General features: G+C 43.2%; 1 protein-coding gene across 2 annotated transcripts in view; it reads left to right on the plus strand.

Moving 5' to 3' along the window:
- The window catches only part of LOC126202878 (uncharacterized), a 279,984-nt gene that overhangs the window by 174,050 nt on the left and 87,512 nt on the right, over positions 1-18,422 (plus strand). For both annotated transcript variants that reach the window (XM_049936919.1, XM_049936918.1), the window contains one exon: positions 7,673-7,712. The gene's annotated coding sequence lies outside the window, so the exon portion shown is untranslated. The remainder of the gene's footprint in view (positions 1-7,672; positions 7,713-18,422) is intronic.

Below are 18,422 nucleotides of genomic sequence, written 5' to 3' on the forward strand. Positions count from 1 at the left end.
CAGATCCATAGCAAACACAGTCATCTTAGCCGGCCGCTGTGGCCGAGCGGTTCTAGCTGCTTCAGTCTGGAAGCGCGCGACCACTACGGTCGAATCCTGGCTCGGGCATGGGTGTGTGTGATGTCCTTAGGTTAGTTAGGTTTAAGTAGTTCTAAGTTCTAGGGGACTGATGACCTCAGATGTTAAGTCCCTTAGTGCTCAGAGCCATTTGAATACAGTCATCTTATAAATGGAAACATAAGCAGATAAAAGGAAAATAATAAAAAAGATAGCCCAACTAAAAGATACGACATGTGAAGAGCCGAGAAAATTCTGACCTCTCCTTGTAGTGTATCAGGTCGCAATTATTCTAACTGATCAGGACGTCCACACCAAAGATTTTGTGGCTGTTTAGAAATGCTTCAGTTGCTGAAGCCTAGGCCACCCACCAAAATGTTGCGATAAAGAACCAGTCTGCGGAAAATGTGGGAAGCCAGACCGCAGGAAGTCAGAATGCCGAGAGGAACTCACAGCTGGATGTATACCATACAAATACAGAAACACGACTTGAGATAAGGGAGGGAGACCTGACTGCCCTACCTAAAAATGGTTCAAATGGCTCTGGACACTATGGGACTTAACATCTGAGGTCATCAGTCCCTTAGAACTTAGAACTACTTAAACCTAACTAACCTAAGGACATCACACACATATATGCCCGAGGCAGGATTCGAACCTGCGACCGTAGCATCAGCGCTGTTCCGGACTGAGGCGCCTAGAACCGCTCCGCCACAGCGGCCGGTGCTGCCCTACCTAAAAGCAATTGTACGAGAGGTAAATAGAGAGGACTGAATATGACATCACCGAAAACGTCCACTAACACGGAGTACATCTACGACAGTCAGACACTAAAGCCCTCCTTAAATACAGGTATAGATATGCAAAGAAACGATACATGCAAGTGCAAACACAAGTCTCCATCAACTGAAACGAGAGGTTGGCGGCTCGCCGTCGCTTGGCAACAACATGTAGGCATAGCACAATTAATAGATCTAGGAACGAACAATCTTACGTCGCTGCTAACGTGTAAAATAGTACACCAAAGTTATTTTAACATCTCTGATTACGTAGACGACCTGTGTGTGCAGAAACCATTGACTCCATGTAGGAAGGCAGGTAAAACACGAAATTTCCGGTGGACGGTCTTCCAGTCCGGACTTCTGCTACGAGCGGAAGATCTGGAAGAAGACGTTTGCTACAAAAGTAGCGCTGAATGTAACAAAAAATCAAAAAAGAAACACAAAAGGATCAGTGGTACCAAAACATGTTTATCTTAAAACACCGAAAAAAAAGGAACAGATAGACATATTGAGACACCAGCACAAGAAACACAAAGAGATACAGTTCACTAGGCCAAAATATATTATTAAAATTACAATCAAAATATGACTCTAGCAAATGCTGGCAGTACATAAAGCCCGTACATTTTACATACGGTCGCAGCACACACAGCACAGACACACAGGGAAATAGCCACAAAGAAAACACTCAGTTGTCAAATAACCTCGAGATGGGCAAACAGTATTCGATAAACAGAGCTGCTGAAATTCCAGTGCTAAATACAAGCAATTTATCTCATAATGCAGTTAAAAATACTTCATCCACACACAATTCCCAATGCAAACAAACAATACAGGAAGACAAATGTCAAGATGTTTCAGAGGACGCACACAGGAACTCCAGACAATACAATAATAACATAATTGATTATGATAATCTTGAGAGTAACTTGCGCACAAGTAGGTTAGAAAATACTGAAATTTTCCAGGGCAGATATGTCTCAGTCACCCGGAAGGAGAAAAACATGTTTCCCTGGAACAGAGCAGACCGATAGAATGATACTTAGGACAGAGAACCTGCCAACCGACCATCGTGAGCTCTGCACACTCTTAGGACAAGCATGCGCACGAAGAGGTGAAAGTTTAAACGTAGATAAAGTTCATAAGGACTTCGTCAGGGAGCATAGGCGCGTTTATTACGGTCCTAAAGAGACATCACCTAAGTGCTATGCTTTAGGAGATACTCCCCGTTGAGAAGATCTTACAACGAAACTGTAATAGGAGAACTTTGATTGGAATGGAACTGGGTAGACTTCTGAACGAAGTACAGGCAGATACAATCTGTATCCAAGAGCGATTTATGAGTGGCGGAAGACTCCCAGTCCTTCCCAAACATCTCATAACAATTTCTGGGACCCAAATGCCAATACTGCCATTGTAATAGCAAACATAAATTACATAGTCTCGAAAAACACAACATTGTTCTGAACATGTAACCACAACTGAAACTACAATGGACGAGGATCTTGGATTGTCACATCCATTTGTGCACAGTATTCATATGACATACAGCCTTTTGCTGACCAAGTAAGAGATCTAGCACAATTTTCTAGGAACAAAAGGTTACTAATTAGTGACATCAGTGCACGGTCGACTCTGTGGTATGCAGACAGAACAGACAATAGGGGACAAATCGTAGTTGACACAATAAATGAATGCAGCCTCTTTGTTATAAACAAAGCAGGGCAAACACCTAATTACTGCAACAATGCAGGAGGATCCAGCAATATTGACATCTCACTAGCAAATGCGAATTGCATTATTGCGTCAACATATGGAAGTACTGAAAATGCCACACACAGTGACCACAACGCCATGTTCATCCACACAAACAGGTACACAAACACGAACAGACAAACTTCACGTCAACAAAAACGACAACTTCTTCTAACAAGGCTGACTGGGAAAAATTAAGAGACGTGGTTGAAGAATTTTCCCTCTATACAATCAATGGTAGCATAGAAAATAAATCTCACATTCTGACGGACCTACTTCATGAAGCACAACAATTAGCTATCCCAAGACCTACTGTGCACCGAAACAGAAATTCCCCTGGTCCACTGAGTCAACGAAACTTAGGAGAGACGCTAGAAACAAAACGAAACATTACCATAAAGCAAAAACAGCACAAGAGGGGGCGGTAAGACTGGGACTATATCGTGATGCAAAGCAAAAATATAAAAACAAATTATACAAGACGAGACATGATCACTGGAACAATTTTGTCAAAATTCAACTACAAAACAGTACGTGGAGGGAACCACTTAAACTTCTAACAGATAAAGTAAAGGAACCGAAAGTACTGTCAACTCTTAGGTGCACGGACGGCTCTACTACAAGGAGCTGGAGGCGTTCAGCACGGTACCTGTTGAACAAGCTTCTTCCCGATGACGAAGAGGCGAATGACCAGCAACATGACACAGACTTAGGACGAAGAGGACACCAACACAAATGGCCCCGTTACTGTCCCATTTGCCCAAACAGTGGTAGCGTTATTAATAAAACAACTAAAGAACAAAAAGACTATCGGTCCAGATGACATACACTCAGAAACACTAAAAAATTCTGTTGCACAGGGAAGTTACTGAATTAAGCTCTGTTGCAAGGTAGGGTCCCTGCCATGTGCAAAAACAGCGAACGTAGTAATCATCAAAAAATTAGAGGATCGGGACCCAACAGACCCAAAGACTTACAGGCCCATCTGTCTCTTGAATACTTTGGCTAAGGTGCAGGAGAGTCTCCTGTGTAATCGGCTACAGTCACACAGGCGCTCTTCGGCCTAGTCCACATCAATATGGACTTAGACCAAAAAGCTCAATAGACAATACAGTTCACCACGCGCTGAAAATAATAACAGGACACACAAGATAAATACGCATTATTAATAGCAATAGATATAGCAGGAGCTTTCCACAGTCCCTGGTGGCCTGCCTTGTTCGCGAGGCTACGAGAGATGCTGACACCAACAGTCTTGTACAATAGCTTACGCGACAACTGCAAAGATGCAATGGCAAGCAGGAACACAAATGTTTATCAAGAAAATAAAGAAAAGTATGCCCACAAGGCTCAATCTGTGGACCAATTTCCCGGTTATTGCCATAGAAAAAATCCTAAACAATCTGCACGAAGATGATAGGGCAAAGGGTATAGTAGTCCATGCTGACGACTTGCTACTAGTAATAACTGCTAACTCGAGAACGCAACCCGAAAGCAAGGCTACACAACCCCTTATAAAAAAAAAAGTGACTGGCACGGCCACAACAAACTTACTGCTGCGACAAATAAGACAGTATATTTACTATTCAAAGGGGCCTTGCAGAGAAACCCCACTATTAGGCTGAGCAACACTAGAATACAGAGGAAAAAATAAAAAGATGCCTAGGCGTACATCTCGATGAACTATTGGCATTCAACAGCATACTGGCTCAAAGGGGGAAGACTGGATATGGTATATGAGATAACAGGGGAGCATATTACAGAAAAACGCAAATTAAATCTTTGGAAAATTGAGATATGGCAAAAAGAATGGGAAACATCTGACAAGGGCCGTCGAGTTTTCTCCTTCTTCCTGAACATCCGGGAACTGTTGAGACTCAGACACGTTGACCCAAGTATGGTACACTTCCTGACGGGCCATGCCCCTTAGCCTACACATTTGCACCACATTGGCCATAGCCAAAGTGATGTGTGTGAATGTGGGTAATACGCAACCCCCGAATACATAACACTAAAATGTGGCACACTCACACACGTAAGGTCGACGTCAGAAAATGAAAACATAAGGCAGATAACTGGAGCATGGCTAACCGGATCAAGAGCTCTGCACAAGATTTATAAGCATGAACGACCATATACGAAATCACGAGCCGAAACACACCCTACGCCACAACGTGGGGCGTGGGGGGTGGGGAGGAAGGGATGCTCAGAGCCACACTGTACCCTGGCATTTCTCATATTAATAAGCTTTTCCCAGAGGTGAAAGAAGTAAAATGTTACAGAAAAAATCATAGGAGGAGCGAGGACTGACTCTCGAACGTTTGGATTTAAACCCATATGTAGGGTAAAACTGTGAAAAAATCCGAATATTTTAGTGCATAATTTATTAGATTGATTCTTGAAGAATAACCTGCCAAGCCCCCTCTTTCTATGCTGTGATCCACACCTTCTCTATGCTAGAAATTTTTTGTGCATTAATTTTTCATTCGAACTACCGAAACGAACTGCAGATGAGTCTAAAAGGCTGTGAGAGAGATTATCTATAGTTGTTCCTTTGTTTACGAAGTGCTTTTTAATAGTAGTGCTTCAGACTTATTTCAGTTTTCAGTTTCGTGGGTCTCAACCTGTTTTGCTCGAAATGGGTCGTAACAGTGGGCGCATATTTAAAAAAAAGTGAGGAAATGTCGAATTTCACGTTTAAAAGGTACAGGAATTTAAATAATTGTCACAGATGCTGCTTCTAAGTGTGAAGAACAATTCTCGAGAAAGTTACTGAGTTCGTCGAAGAAGAAAATTAGTGAAGAAACTGTCCTCAATTTTTGTTGCCTGTCTAGTGTTCAGTTGTGGAATTGTAGGTAGGATTAAGTGGCTACAGAGACTGGGCTTCCATCCAGATGCATTCACACTCAAGATACTCAGAAGCATCTTGAGGGTAATGCACAATGTTGTTGATAATAAAGTACGCCTTTTTCAAAAGTTTGTAAAACAGCGAACAACGAAAACCACGTAGCCACAGTGACGGAAGAGGAAGAATGCGCCCCAAGCAAACAGCCGTTTCTGAAGAACAGAGCGAGTCATTATTTATGTGTTAGCAAAAGATCAGCAAACGAAATAAACTCTCACTCGATCGTGTTACACATCCCTTTCTCCGCGGGTGACCGGCAACACAAGCCGAGGCAGAAAGATCTATTTATGTTCATGTTGCATGGTTTTGTACTGCCACTTTTGCTCTATGATAAGATCATATGTCGAAACATTTTCCAATGTTAAAATAATGTAAGCAAAGTTAACAAAGGACTTGTGACTGTCAGCAGTCTCTGAAAAACTTGGCCGGCCGTTGTGGCCTAGCGGTTCTAGGCACTTCAGTCTGGAACAGAGCGACCGCTACAGTCGCAGGTTCGAATCCTGCCTCGGGCATGGATGTATGTGATGTCCTTATTTTAGTTATATTTAAGTAGTTCTAAGTTCTAGGGGACTGATGACCTAAGATGTTAAGTCCCATAGTGCTCAGAGCCATTTTTTTCAAAACTTGTTTATAATTTTAGCAAACATTTGCGGTAGAATAGCAGCCATTGTGGCTTTAAATTGTTTGTGTTCGCCGCTTTTCACAGATATTGTAATTACAACACTGCCAAAATGGTTCGAATGGCTCTGAGCACTGTGGGACTTAACTTCTGAGGTCATCAGTCCCCTAGAACGTAGAACTACTGAAATGTAATTAACCTAAGGACATGACACACATCCATGCCCGAGGCAGGATTCGAACCTGCGACCGTAGCGATCTCGCGGTTCGGGACTGTAGCTCCTAGAACCGCTCGGCCACCCCGGCCGGCCAACACTGCCATCTAGCGTGTGTACTTATACGTGGTGTTTATGTCTAATAACAAAGACTCTTTCAAAATCAACTCTAGAATCACAGCAAAACCCGTGGTTAATAAATGGCTAGTAGTTCTAAGTTGCCCCTCAGCAAGCGCACATCTTATGAAATGATCCTATGTGAGTGGAGAGACCAGTCATTTCTTGATAACAGCGCTGAGGGTCAATCAATGAGGTTAAATGTTTCCGGATATCTATCAATCCAAAGCAATTTACAGTGGAATGGACACATAAATCTAGTTGTGTGAAAGGTAGGCGATACGCTCAAGTGCATAGACACTTAATGACGGACAATCCATTCACGAAAGATGTCGCTAACAATACTGGGGCACAACTGACGCTTAAATGCTGTTGTCGGCCTGAGTGGCTTTCGGAGTACACATAATATGCACGTACTTGCATTAACGGGTGTGGCATCAACAAAATGAACACTGCATCACGAAGGTGTGCACACGCTTGTACATTACGACAAATTACCACTGCAGTGGAGTAGAATTCACATCGCACGACGCAGTTGCTCTCAAAGGTGCGCTCAGTTCGCTTAAAGTCTCAGTGAAGTACAGGTTACGACCTTCATAGGACACGAAGACAACAATACGAGTACAGTGTATATATAATTGACTATGACCATAAGTTGAATTCGGCCGATCGCTATATATAATGAAGAATTTTATTTTGAACAACAGATAGTGTAAGCAGATATGTGACCTCTTTTTATGAACGGTACTTTTGAAGGACAAATAAGAGCAGTGTAGGCGCACCGTTCTAAGGGACTATAGGAACCTAATCTTGGTGAAAGATTTTTATACTTTGTTTTTAATCTATGAACAATACGTTGTATGCCCTAAAAACTACACATCAGTCTTTTGAATAACGTGTTTTTGTTGTCCACGAAACGAATAAAAAACATTTTGGACAATAGTTTATTTCTGATACGAACTTTAATTTTGTCGGACAGAAAAGCTTGGCGTTAATATTGTCTTCTAATATAAGTTTTGATGAAAAGATTCGGTCTCAAGAAGATGACAATCACCAGTTCCTTTTCTTTTATGCTTGTAACCATATTTCAGATAGCATTAACACGACTTTTTTAAGCCCTAAAACACAGAATTTGTACTAGATTTTCTTGTGCATCCACTGTTGTTAAGTCAGCTGCCACTAACTCACAAATCAGAATAATTTTAATTTTTCTTCTTTTACAGAGTCCTCAAGGACACGCGACTTCCCTGTAGCTCAAAAAAGGTAAAAATATTAAATTATTATATATATCGGCATGTTACTTTAATTCCACGATTGTGGAACCTATACAGTGTGATTTAGTAGATTCTTTACTTCCCATTTAGGATAAAAATCAATTAGACTTTAGTTTTGTTATTAGGTAGTGTCGTAGTACTGCTAAACAAGACGAATAGAGTGTTAAATTGCCATAAGTAAGAGATAAAAGTATCTCAATTACTTATTTATTATGCTTCTGTGAAGTGAGAAATATTTGCTTGGAGTTCCTTATACTCACTTTTCAAACTCTCATTTTATATCAGTAGTCTATATACGCAGGATAATCTCACAATAACATGTTGTACTGACACGAGTTTTCTGATAATATCAGGCATTAAAATGTTTTGAACTGGCGCTACCATTTGATGCACAGCGGGTGCCAAACAAATATTTAACAATCGATGAAGAACTGAAAATGAAGTTTCGTATACACCCTCAGTAATGCAACATACACCGTCAGTCCAGAAAGATTCGAGTTTGGATTAATAAAAAAATAGAGAAAAGTTTGTGGTTTCTACATCGTCTTCTCCAACTTGACAACAATGCAAGTGCAAAAGATCATACATCCTCGTGAGACTGTCAGGAAAGTCCTTCTTTGGAATGTTCCATTCACGCATCACATTGGTTTGAACGTCGATTTATGCCGTCAGAGCGTAGACCCTTCATGTTATTGTTTATAGTTTGTCGTTTTGTGATAGATTCGCATCGATAACATCCAATCTCGTCGCCCGTGACGATTTTTTCCAGAAAAGAAGTGTCGACGTTTGACATTTCAGTCAAAGCGCGGGAGGAGTCCAAGCGTCATTGCTTTTTTCGGGAGTCGAGATGTGCGGGCCGAAATTTGCGCATACTTTTCATTTCTTTAAAACGTTTTGTAGAAGGTCTTGAACTCTTGAATTAGGGATGTCGCTCCATTGCGACCTGTAACGGAACAGTGTTGACACACTACTGCCGCAAGTCGACTACTTAACACTTTCTGCTCTCAACTAACTAGTAGAATGCACCTCTGCTGTTTACAGTCGTTACTTCAAGCTACCACCGTTGTTACTGCGATGACGTCGCTTATAGGCCAGGAATAAAATTAGACTCGGAACTTTTTGGACGGAGAGTGTATATTAGTTTTGATATTCCACTTCGACATTGTGCTTTGAGGTCATTTCTAATTCTGCATCTACACTGACGAGCCAAAATATTATGACCACCTGATTAATAGCTTGTTGGTCTATCTTTGGAACGCAATATGTCACCGATTTTGCGTATCATGGATTCGACAGCCCGAGCGGTCTAAGGCACTGCAGTCATGGACTGTGCGGCTGGTCCCGGCGGAGGTCCGAGTCCTCCCTCGGGCATGGGTGTGTGTGTTTGTCCTTAGGATAATTTAGGTTAAGTAGTGTAAAAGCTTAGGGACTGATGACCTCAGCAGTTAAGTCCCATAAGGTTTCACACACATTTGCACAATTTTTGATTTGACAGCTTGTTGCTAGGTTTGTGGAGGTATGTCGCTTCAGGTGTCCACGCACAAGTCATGTAATTTCCTTAAACAACGGGCTGCTGATTTATGTACGCGGTCATGGTGCCTGATAGCGACCAAAATGGGTTCCATTGGACTCACATTAAGCGAGTTGCGTGGCCAAGACATCGTATTGAGTACACTATCATGCTCCTCAAACCGTGGTGCAGGTGGTCCACAGCTGTCAGTGCGTCATCGATTAGTGCCACAGATACCATGCAAGCGACTATCGACTCATCGACCTAGCGGAGCAAAAATATGATTGATCTGACAAGGCGACACGTTCCTATTGATCCACGGTTCAATCTCGACAGTACCGTGCCCACTGCAATCGTAATTGACGATGTCGTTGGGCCAACATGTGAACACGTAGGGATGTCTGCTGGGGAGACCCATGTTTAACAATGAACGATGCATGGTGTGCTCCGAAAAGCTTATGCGTGCATCAGCATAGTGATCTTTCGGCAGAGATGTCCCCAGACATGAACATTATTGAGCATATCTGGGATGCCTTGCAACGAGCTGTTCGGAAGAGATCTCACCCCCTCGTACTGTTAAGGATTTATGGACAGCCCTGCAGATTCAGGACGATAATTCCCTGTAGCACTACTTCAGACGTTAGTCGAGTGCATGCCACGTCTTGTTGCGGCAATTACGCGTGCTCGCGGGGGCCCTACACGATATTAGGCAGGTGTACCAGTTTCTTTGGCTCTTCAGTGTATAATAAAGTGGTAAAGCCCCTATTTTAATAAAAACAATTCTTGTATGAAAAAATTCTGAACTTCTTCCTTTTTTCGAGTCAGTCGACCAGAACCTCCCCTCATGGCAGCAGGCGCCATTGAATAGCCTGGTCTTGTAGAAGCCACCAATGGGATCCCCGAGCTTAACATCCCCACTCGAAATTAACAGCGTTGCATACCCTCGCTCCGTTCAAAATGGTTCAAATGGCTCTGAGCACTATGCGACGTGACTTCTGAGGTCTTCAGTCGCCTAGAACTTCGAACTAATTAAACCTAACTAACCTAAGGACATCACACACATCCATGCCCGAGGCAGGATTCGAACCTGCGACCGTAGCGGTCGCTCATCTCCAGGCTGTAGCGCCTAGAACCGCACGGCCACCGTCACTCCCTGAGCCACGTCGTGTTGAGCTCGGATTTAAGACAGGTCTTAGGCGCAACATCTGATATCAGAAACTGTACGCCTCCGTGTTCTCTCCTCTCCCTTCCAAATGGCGTTGATCACGACTGTTCCCACCACTAGGGCCGAACCGTGAAGGTTTATGTCGAGCACCACCGCACTGTTTTGCGTTAACTACCTTGATCGTGATAGGCGGACCCGGTGTAATGCTCGTGGTGAAATACGTTCACTCTGTTCTGTGCCATAGTGTGGAGGATCGTCACTCAGACAAGGCAGTACAATATCTGATGTCACCGTGGCCACGCTAAACGCGGAACTATTCCATTCAGCAAGGTGACAGATGCACTTTCTCCCCTCAATGAGGCAGACTCCTCTGGTTCAATTGCTCGTCTTCGTAATTACAGCGCAAGTCGTGACGCAACGAGTCTGCCTGGTGGCAATACAACGCGTACCGTTGCAGCAGCAGTTGTCCGCGCATCGTCCGTGACCGCTCAGGCGGTACAGCTGACTGACTCCTCTGTATGAACCGTGCGTGCGGTGTTACCTCACATGACGTTGCGCGGGTTGCCTGCAAACTGCGCCGGGCGACGCCGACCGCCGGAGCGCAGTGGCGAAACGCGACCGCGGAAGCAGCCGCGAATATAAATGAGAAACCGGCGCTCTTTATGGCTGCCGTATACGTGCGAACTGGCGTAGGAAACGAGAGCTCGGCAGGAACTCCTGTCCGTGTTAAGAGTGCTCCTGGCGAAGGGTGCTCTCCGTCCACTGCTCTGTAGTACGATAACTAGAGCACCCGCCAGTTTACATCTACATCCACAACTACATGGACACTCTGCAAATAACATTCAAGTGCCTGGAAAAGGGCTCATCGAACCACCTTCACAATTCTCTATTATTCCAATCTCGTATAGCTTGCGGATAGAATGAACACCTATGTCTTTCCGTATGAGCTCTGATTTCATTTTATCTCGGTGATCGTTCCTTCCTATGTAGGTCGGTGTCAACAAAATATTTTCGCATTCGGAGGAGAATGTTGGTGATTGGAATTTCGTGAGAAGATTCCGTCTCAACGAAAAACGCCTTTCTTTTAACGATTTCCAGCCCAAATCCTGTATCATTTCTGTGACACTCTCTCCCATATTTTGCGATAATACAAAACGTGCTGCCTTTCTTTGAACTTTTTCGATGTACTCCGTCAGTCCTGTCTGGTAAAGATCCCACACCGCGCAGTAGTATTCTAAAAGAGGACGGACAAGCGTAGTGTAGGTAATTTCCTTAGTATATCTGTTACATTTTCTAAGTGTCCTGCCAATAAAACGCAGTCTTTGGTCATCCTTCGCCACAACGTTTTCTATGTGTTCCTTCCAATTCGTAATTGTAATACCTAGGTATTTAATTGAATTTACGGCGTTTAGATTAGACTGATTTATCGTGTAACCGAAGTTTAAAGAATTCCTTTTAGCACTCGTATGGATGACCTCACACTTTTCGTTATTTAGGGTCAACTGCCGATTTTCGCATCATTCAGATATCTTTTCTAAAACATTTTGTAATTTGTTTTGATCTTCTTATGACTTTATTAGTCGATAAACGACAGCGTCATCTGCAAAGAACAGAAGACGGCTGCTCAGATTGTCTCCCAAATCCTTTATATAGTTAAGAAACAGCAAAGGGCCTATAACACTAATTTGGGGAACGCCAGAAGTCACTTCTGTTTTACTCGATGACTTTCCGTCAATTACTACGAGCTGTGACCTCTCTGACAGGAAATCACAAATCCAGTCACATAATTGAGACGATATTCCATAAGCACGCAATTTCACTACAGGCCGCTTGTGTGGTACAGTGTCAAAAGCCTTCCGGAAATCCAGAAATACGGAATGAATCTGAAATCCCTCGTCAATAGCACTCAATACTTCCTGCGAACAAAGACCTAGTTGTGTTTCATAAGTACGATGTTTTCTAAATCCATGTTGACTGTGTGTCAATAGACCGTTTTCTTCGAGGTAATTCATAATGTTCGAACACAATAAATGTTCTAAAATCCTGCTGCATATCGACGTTAACGATATGGGCCTGTAATTTAGTGGATTACTCCTACTACATGTCCTGGAATCTGGGGTACGAATTCTATTCATCACAGAATTCTCAAGCATTTCAAGAAATAATTCTGAGTGACTCTACTGAACCTTTTAGCACTGCCGAACGCAACGCGAAACTCTGTTTACGAGGGCCGTTCAATATGTAATGCTGCACTTTTTTTTCTCGGTCAGTTTCTGTTGAAAAAAATGCGGAATTTGTTGTGCGAAATCGTGGAATACTCCCGATTCAGCCCCTCTAGTGTCATGAAGTTCAAATAGGTGGCAGCGCTGTACGCAGCCTGCAAAATCCCGCCTGTAATGGAGGTGCATTCCAAGCAGCTCTACAAGGTCGCACAAACATGTCCGATCCACCGCGTGCTTGCCGGCCGCCCACAGCTGTCATTTTCGCAATCTCAGATCGCGCGGACGCTGTCATTCGAGGTGATCGACGAATCAGAATCAAACAACTCGCTGCTCAATTGGATGTCTCTGTTGGTACGAGGGGCGTTTGAAAAGACCGTGCAAAGTCCGAGAGATGGCACCACCGGCGCGTATCGAGGTCATGTTTAGTTAGTAGCATCTTTGGAAAGAACGCACACCAAGTTTCAGCCATATTGGTCTACTTCTTTGTGTTTCGCATTCGTGTGAATGAAGGAAGTCGAGTAATTGTCAAAAAATGGACGAAGAAGAATATCGTGTGGTGATTAAATATTGCTTTATGAAAGGCAAAACGCCTCAGGAGACTAAAGAGAAGCTTGGTAAACATTACGGTGACTCTGCAGAACAGTTTATAAGTGGTTTCAAAATTTTCGGAGTGGACATATGGGCACAAGTGATGCTGAACGTTCTGGACGCCCTGTGGAGGTTACGATTCCAGAAATCATTGATAAAATCCATGATATGGTGATGGATGACAGAAGAGTTAAGATGCGTGAGATTGCTAGTGCTTTGGGCATTTCGAATGAATGGGTACATAATATTTTGCATAAACATTTGGACATGAGAAAGGTACCCACAAGATGGGTCTCACGGTTGCTCACACTTGACCAAAAACGGAATCGTGTGAAGTGTTGCAAGGATGGTTTGCAAAAAAATGGCTCTGAGCACTATGGGACTTAACAGCTATGGTCATCAGTCCCCTAGAACTTAGAACTACTTAAACCTAACTAACCTAAGGACAGCACACAACACCCAGCCATCACGAGGCAGAGAAAATCCCTGACCCCGCCGGGAATCGAACCCGGGAACCCGGGCGTGGGAAGCGAGAACGCTACCGCACGACCACGAGATGCGGGCGATGGTTTGCAGCTGTTCAGGAAGAGTGCGCAGGACTTTAAGCGTAGTTTCGTTACTGTGGATGAAACATGGACACATTAATATACTCATGAGACCAAACAATAATCTAAACAATTGGTTACCAAGGGATAATCTGCACCAAGAAAGGCGAAGACCATTCCTTCGGCCGGAGAGGTTGTGGCGACTGTCTTTGGAGATGCGCAAGGAATAATCCTCATCGACTATCTGGGAAAGGGTAAAACTATTACAGGTGCATATTATTCATCGGTTTTGGATCGTCTGAAAACCAAGCTGCAAGAAAAACGCCGGCGATTGGACAGCAAAAAAGTTCTCTTCCATCAAAACAAAGCACCAGCACATACCTCAGCAGTTCACATTCCTCGGACTACTATTTGTTCCCCAATTTGAAGAAATGCCTGGCGGACTTTATTCAAACGAGGAGGTGATTGCAGCAACTAATAGCTATTTTGCAGACTTGGACAATTCCTATTATTCGGAAGGGATGAACAGATTAGAACAGCGTTGGACAAAGTGTATAAGTCCAAAAGAAGATTATGTCGAAAAATAAAAAAGGTTTACCACAAACACGTTAGTAGTTTTTAGTTTTGCACGGACTTTTCAAACGCCCCTCGTAGTGCTGACACATTCATGCACCAGTTGGGGTACTCAACGGTGTGTTCAACTGAGTTGCTCACCGAAAATAGACCATGAAGTTCAACGAAGGACCATGTTGCGGAATCGCTTGCGCATTACGAGGCCGATTGTGACAATTTTTTGCCGGAATCGTCAAAAGTGATGAAACATAGGTTCGTCAGTTCGAACCAGAAACAAAACCGAAATCCATGGAGTGGGCCACACATCTCTCTTCCGAAGAAAAAGTTCAAAGCCGTACCGGCTGTCTATAAAGTCATGGCGACGATCTTCCGGGTCTCCGAAGCTGTTATTCTATTTGATGTCCTCCCTCATGGTGCAACGATCAACTCTGAAGTGTAGCGTGAGACCCTCAGGAAATTGAAGAAACGACTTCAACCTGTTCGTCGCCACAAAAATGCGAATGAACTTCTCCTTCTCCATGGCAACGAAAGACCTAACAGAACTCTGCACTACCGGGAGGAAACCACGAAACTTCATTCGACTGTTCTTGCTCATCCACACTACAGCCCGGATCTCTCACCTTCCGACTTCCAGCTGTCTGGCCCAACGAAGGATGCACTCCGCGGGCAGCAGTACGTGGATGATGGAGAGGTTATCGATTTAGCAAGATACTGGCTCCGCCGTCGACCAGTAGAGTGGTACAACGCCGTCATACAGCCCCTTCCAATAATATGGCGTAAGGCCGTCCCGGATTTGGAGCCCATTAGCGCCTTCGATGTTTTCCAACGAGTTCATCTTAGGTGTATTTTAAGGCCAAGACATCAAAGTTAGGTTACTGTCATATTCCTAAAACATTTTTGCACGATTTTGGCTTTGTGACTCGGACAGTTATCCTGTTGAAAGATGCCGTCGCCGTCAGGAAAGACCTCAAGCATGAAGGGATGCTTGAGGACCACCCACGTAAACCACAGCTGTCACGCTGCCTTCGATTATTGCCACAGGTGCCGCAGAAGTCCCGATGAATGTCTTCCAAAGCGTGATATTGCCTATTCCGACTTGTGACCGTGGTACAGTGCGTGTTTCAAGCAACCGTTTGCCAGAATGACGATGTGTTCGGGCACGAATCTCGAATTTCTGTAACCACGATTACTAGAATGAACGAAAATATTACACGTAGATGTGATGTGAGTCGCGGCTAACTACCTCATAGGCAAGCTTATAGGAACCTCACGCACTCATCTGCTATTAATCGGGTTTTTTACGAGGGTGAGTCAAATGGAAACCTTATATTTGTAATAACAAATCGAAATTTCGCTCCGTTATCTTGTAAGTTGGTAAGCGTGCTACAAACTGCGTGCAGATGGCCTGTAGGTGGCAGCATAGTGCAGATGCACACATACCGTCGCAGTATCAGTATAAAGATGGCCGCCCCACTTGCGACTTGCACCAGGAAAGAACAGCGTTCTGTTATTCGGTTTTTGCGTAGTGAAGGTGTGAAACTTATTGAAATTCGTCGACGAATGAAGGTTCAGTACGGTGATGCATCTTTGTCGCAGTAGCAAGTCTACATTGTGTATTATGTGCTCAAGTTTCACAAAGTGTCTGCAAGATGGGTACCACGGCAGCTGACTCCTGAAATGAGAGAACGACGTGTTGATGCTTGCGAAGAACTTCTTCGGCGCTTTGAACGAGAAGGTTATGGCTTCTTGCAAGAATCGTTACTGGGGACGAAACCTGCGTTCACTTCCACCATCCGGAAACGGAGAGAGCGAGCAAGGAATGGCGCCATTCCTCATCACCAAAACTAAAGAAGTTTCGAACAGAACCATCAGCAAGGAAGGTTATGCTGACTCTCTTTTGGGACGAAAAAGGCGTCATTTTGGAGCATTACATGCCTAGTGGGACCACTGTCACCAGTGCATCATACACAGATCTCCTAGAAAAATTATCTGTGGCCTGCAATCAAATCAAAGCGACGTGGATTGCTGTCAGCAGGTGTCTTTTTGCAACATGACAATGCAAGGCCCCACACTGCTGTACAACAGTTGCAGCAATCACAGACCTGCATTTCGAGTGTCTTCCTTATCCACCATACCCACCAGACCTTGCCCCAAGTGATTTCCATATGTTTGGACCACTCAAAGACGCAATTGGAGGAAAGAAGTTTCGTTCTGATGAAGAGGTACGCCACGCGGTGCCTGAGTGGTTGCGCAGACTACCAAAAGAATTTTTTTCTAAAGGAATTTATGCACTTCGTAAGCGCTGGGGGACTTGCATTGAGGGTGGGAGAGATTATGTTGAAAAGTGATACAGCTTTGTACCTCTTTTGCACAATAAATAATATTTAAAAATATATTTTAGGTTTTCATTTGACCCACCATCGTATGTTATATTGCCTTATTATTATTGCTATTATTATTATTAATTAAATAAATAAACAAATAATTTGTCCATATTTAAAAGTTTTTGTCTGAATGAAACTGTGTTTAAAAGTTCTCGATTTCAACACATCAAATCCATTGTTCATAACGTTTTCAGCCTCACCAACGTAACGAACGCTGGAAAATTATGACAGACGACTTGTTTCAGCTCTACTGTTTACCTTACATTTTGCTTTTCCGTACGAGACACAAGCAAATGGTCCATATTACACTATACAATACGACATGATGCAGCAGTAGAGTTATGAATTCTACAATCCAACTGCACATTAATGTGTCAAACTGGGGATGCGAGGATCATGGTCATCTACGTTCGTTTCTGGGCTGCAAACACTCTGTTCTACTGGCCAGTTTTAGGGTTTTTTGGATGGTTTCGCAAATTCATCTTGTCGAATGCTTGCCTTAGTTTGCACTTAACTAAATAATCAAAAAATACGTATCTTTCAAAATACGTCTAGTTCAACTTTCAGAAGCCATGAAAATATGCAATTAAACCGTTAAAATGTCCATGTCGTAAGTTTTTTAGTCACAAACAATGTACTATAGTTGGTATCAAACATGTGGTTTTTAAATTTTAATTCCTGTTTCTTCATTGTGAGGATTACTAATCAGTTGCATATAAATACAGAAAACTGCAACCAGTCACATTTTGAAATATTTGTTTATTCCGGTAACCTAGTTTTCGAGCGTTTTCTCGCTCATCTTCCGATGAAACGCATGAAGTTGAATCGTTATTTCCGTATCGTGGTGCTGGGCACTGGCTCTGCGGAAGAGATTAGAGAGAAAACAACTTTAATGACTCGTCGTGAATGATAGTCATACGGCGCGTTGTGTCGAAAAACAAATTCTTATAATTCCTCTTTTTTTTGTTTACTTAGTTTGCAGATAAAAAAAAAAGCTCATGCTCTCAGAACAACAACGCTCACAACTTGGATTTCTGCCGAATTTCCTTAGCGAGCAGCATTAAAGGATGCACGAGTTTTCCGCTCGGCTTAGCTCATAGGGTCGTCAGTAGAAACGGCAAAAGACAGTGACGGAAAGTTGTAGCCTTTCGGAATAACCACGCTTTCTGAGTGCTGGAGAAACCTCGCATCTTGAGTCTTAGCTTTTCAGTCAGCGCTACGGCTGTCACAAACCGTTTGCATTCATTGGTGACTATGAGTAGTGTGGATGTCACGAGACTCGAAATGCCCATTCGATAATCTTACATATGATTCGTTGTTTACTTCTTGTTCTTCCGCATGCAGTTCTCGCTCGACTCGATCCAAGTGATTAGTTTTCGTTTTAATTTAGATTATTCGAGTGGGCCGAGTTAAGAGAAAGTCGCAGTATTGAATACGTTTCATTAACAGCATTCGTCTCTTTTCGTGACTGTTCGTGCCCCCATCGGGTCGAGTCCCCAATTTTCGTGCTCTAATAAGTTTCTCTCTGATACGTTTCTCTTGTATTCGTTCTCTCCATGAGTATCCTCCAAACATAAAGGACTTACTGTAAATCAATGTATGTTTTGTTAATATTTGCAGCCATTTTTCGTCAGTTAAAAGTTCAGTATTGAATATAAGAATAAATGCTATTTGTCTTTTGCTCCTGATTTCTATTTTTGCTTTTAACCAAA

The sequence above is a fragment of the Schistocerca nitens genome, chromosome 9 (assembly GCF_023898315.1).
Source record: "Schistocerca nitens isolate TAMUIC-IGC-003100 chromosome 9, iqSchNite1.1, whole genome shotgun sequence".
In the NCBI taxonomy this organism is placed as follows: Eukaryota; Metazoa; Arthropoda; class Insecta; order Orthoptera; family Acrididae; genus Schistocerca; species Schistocerca nitens.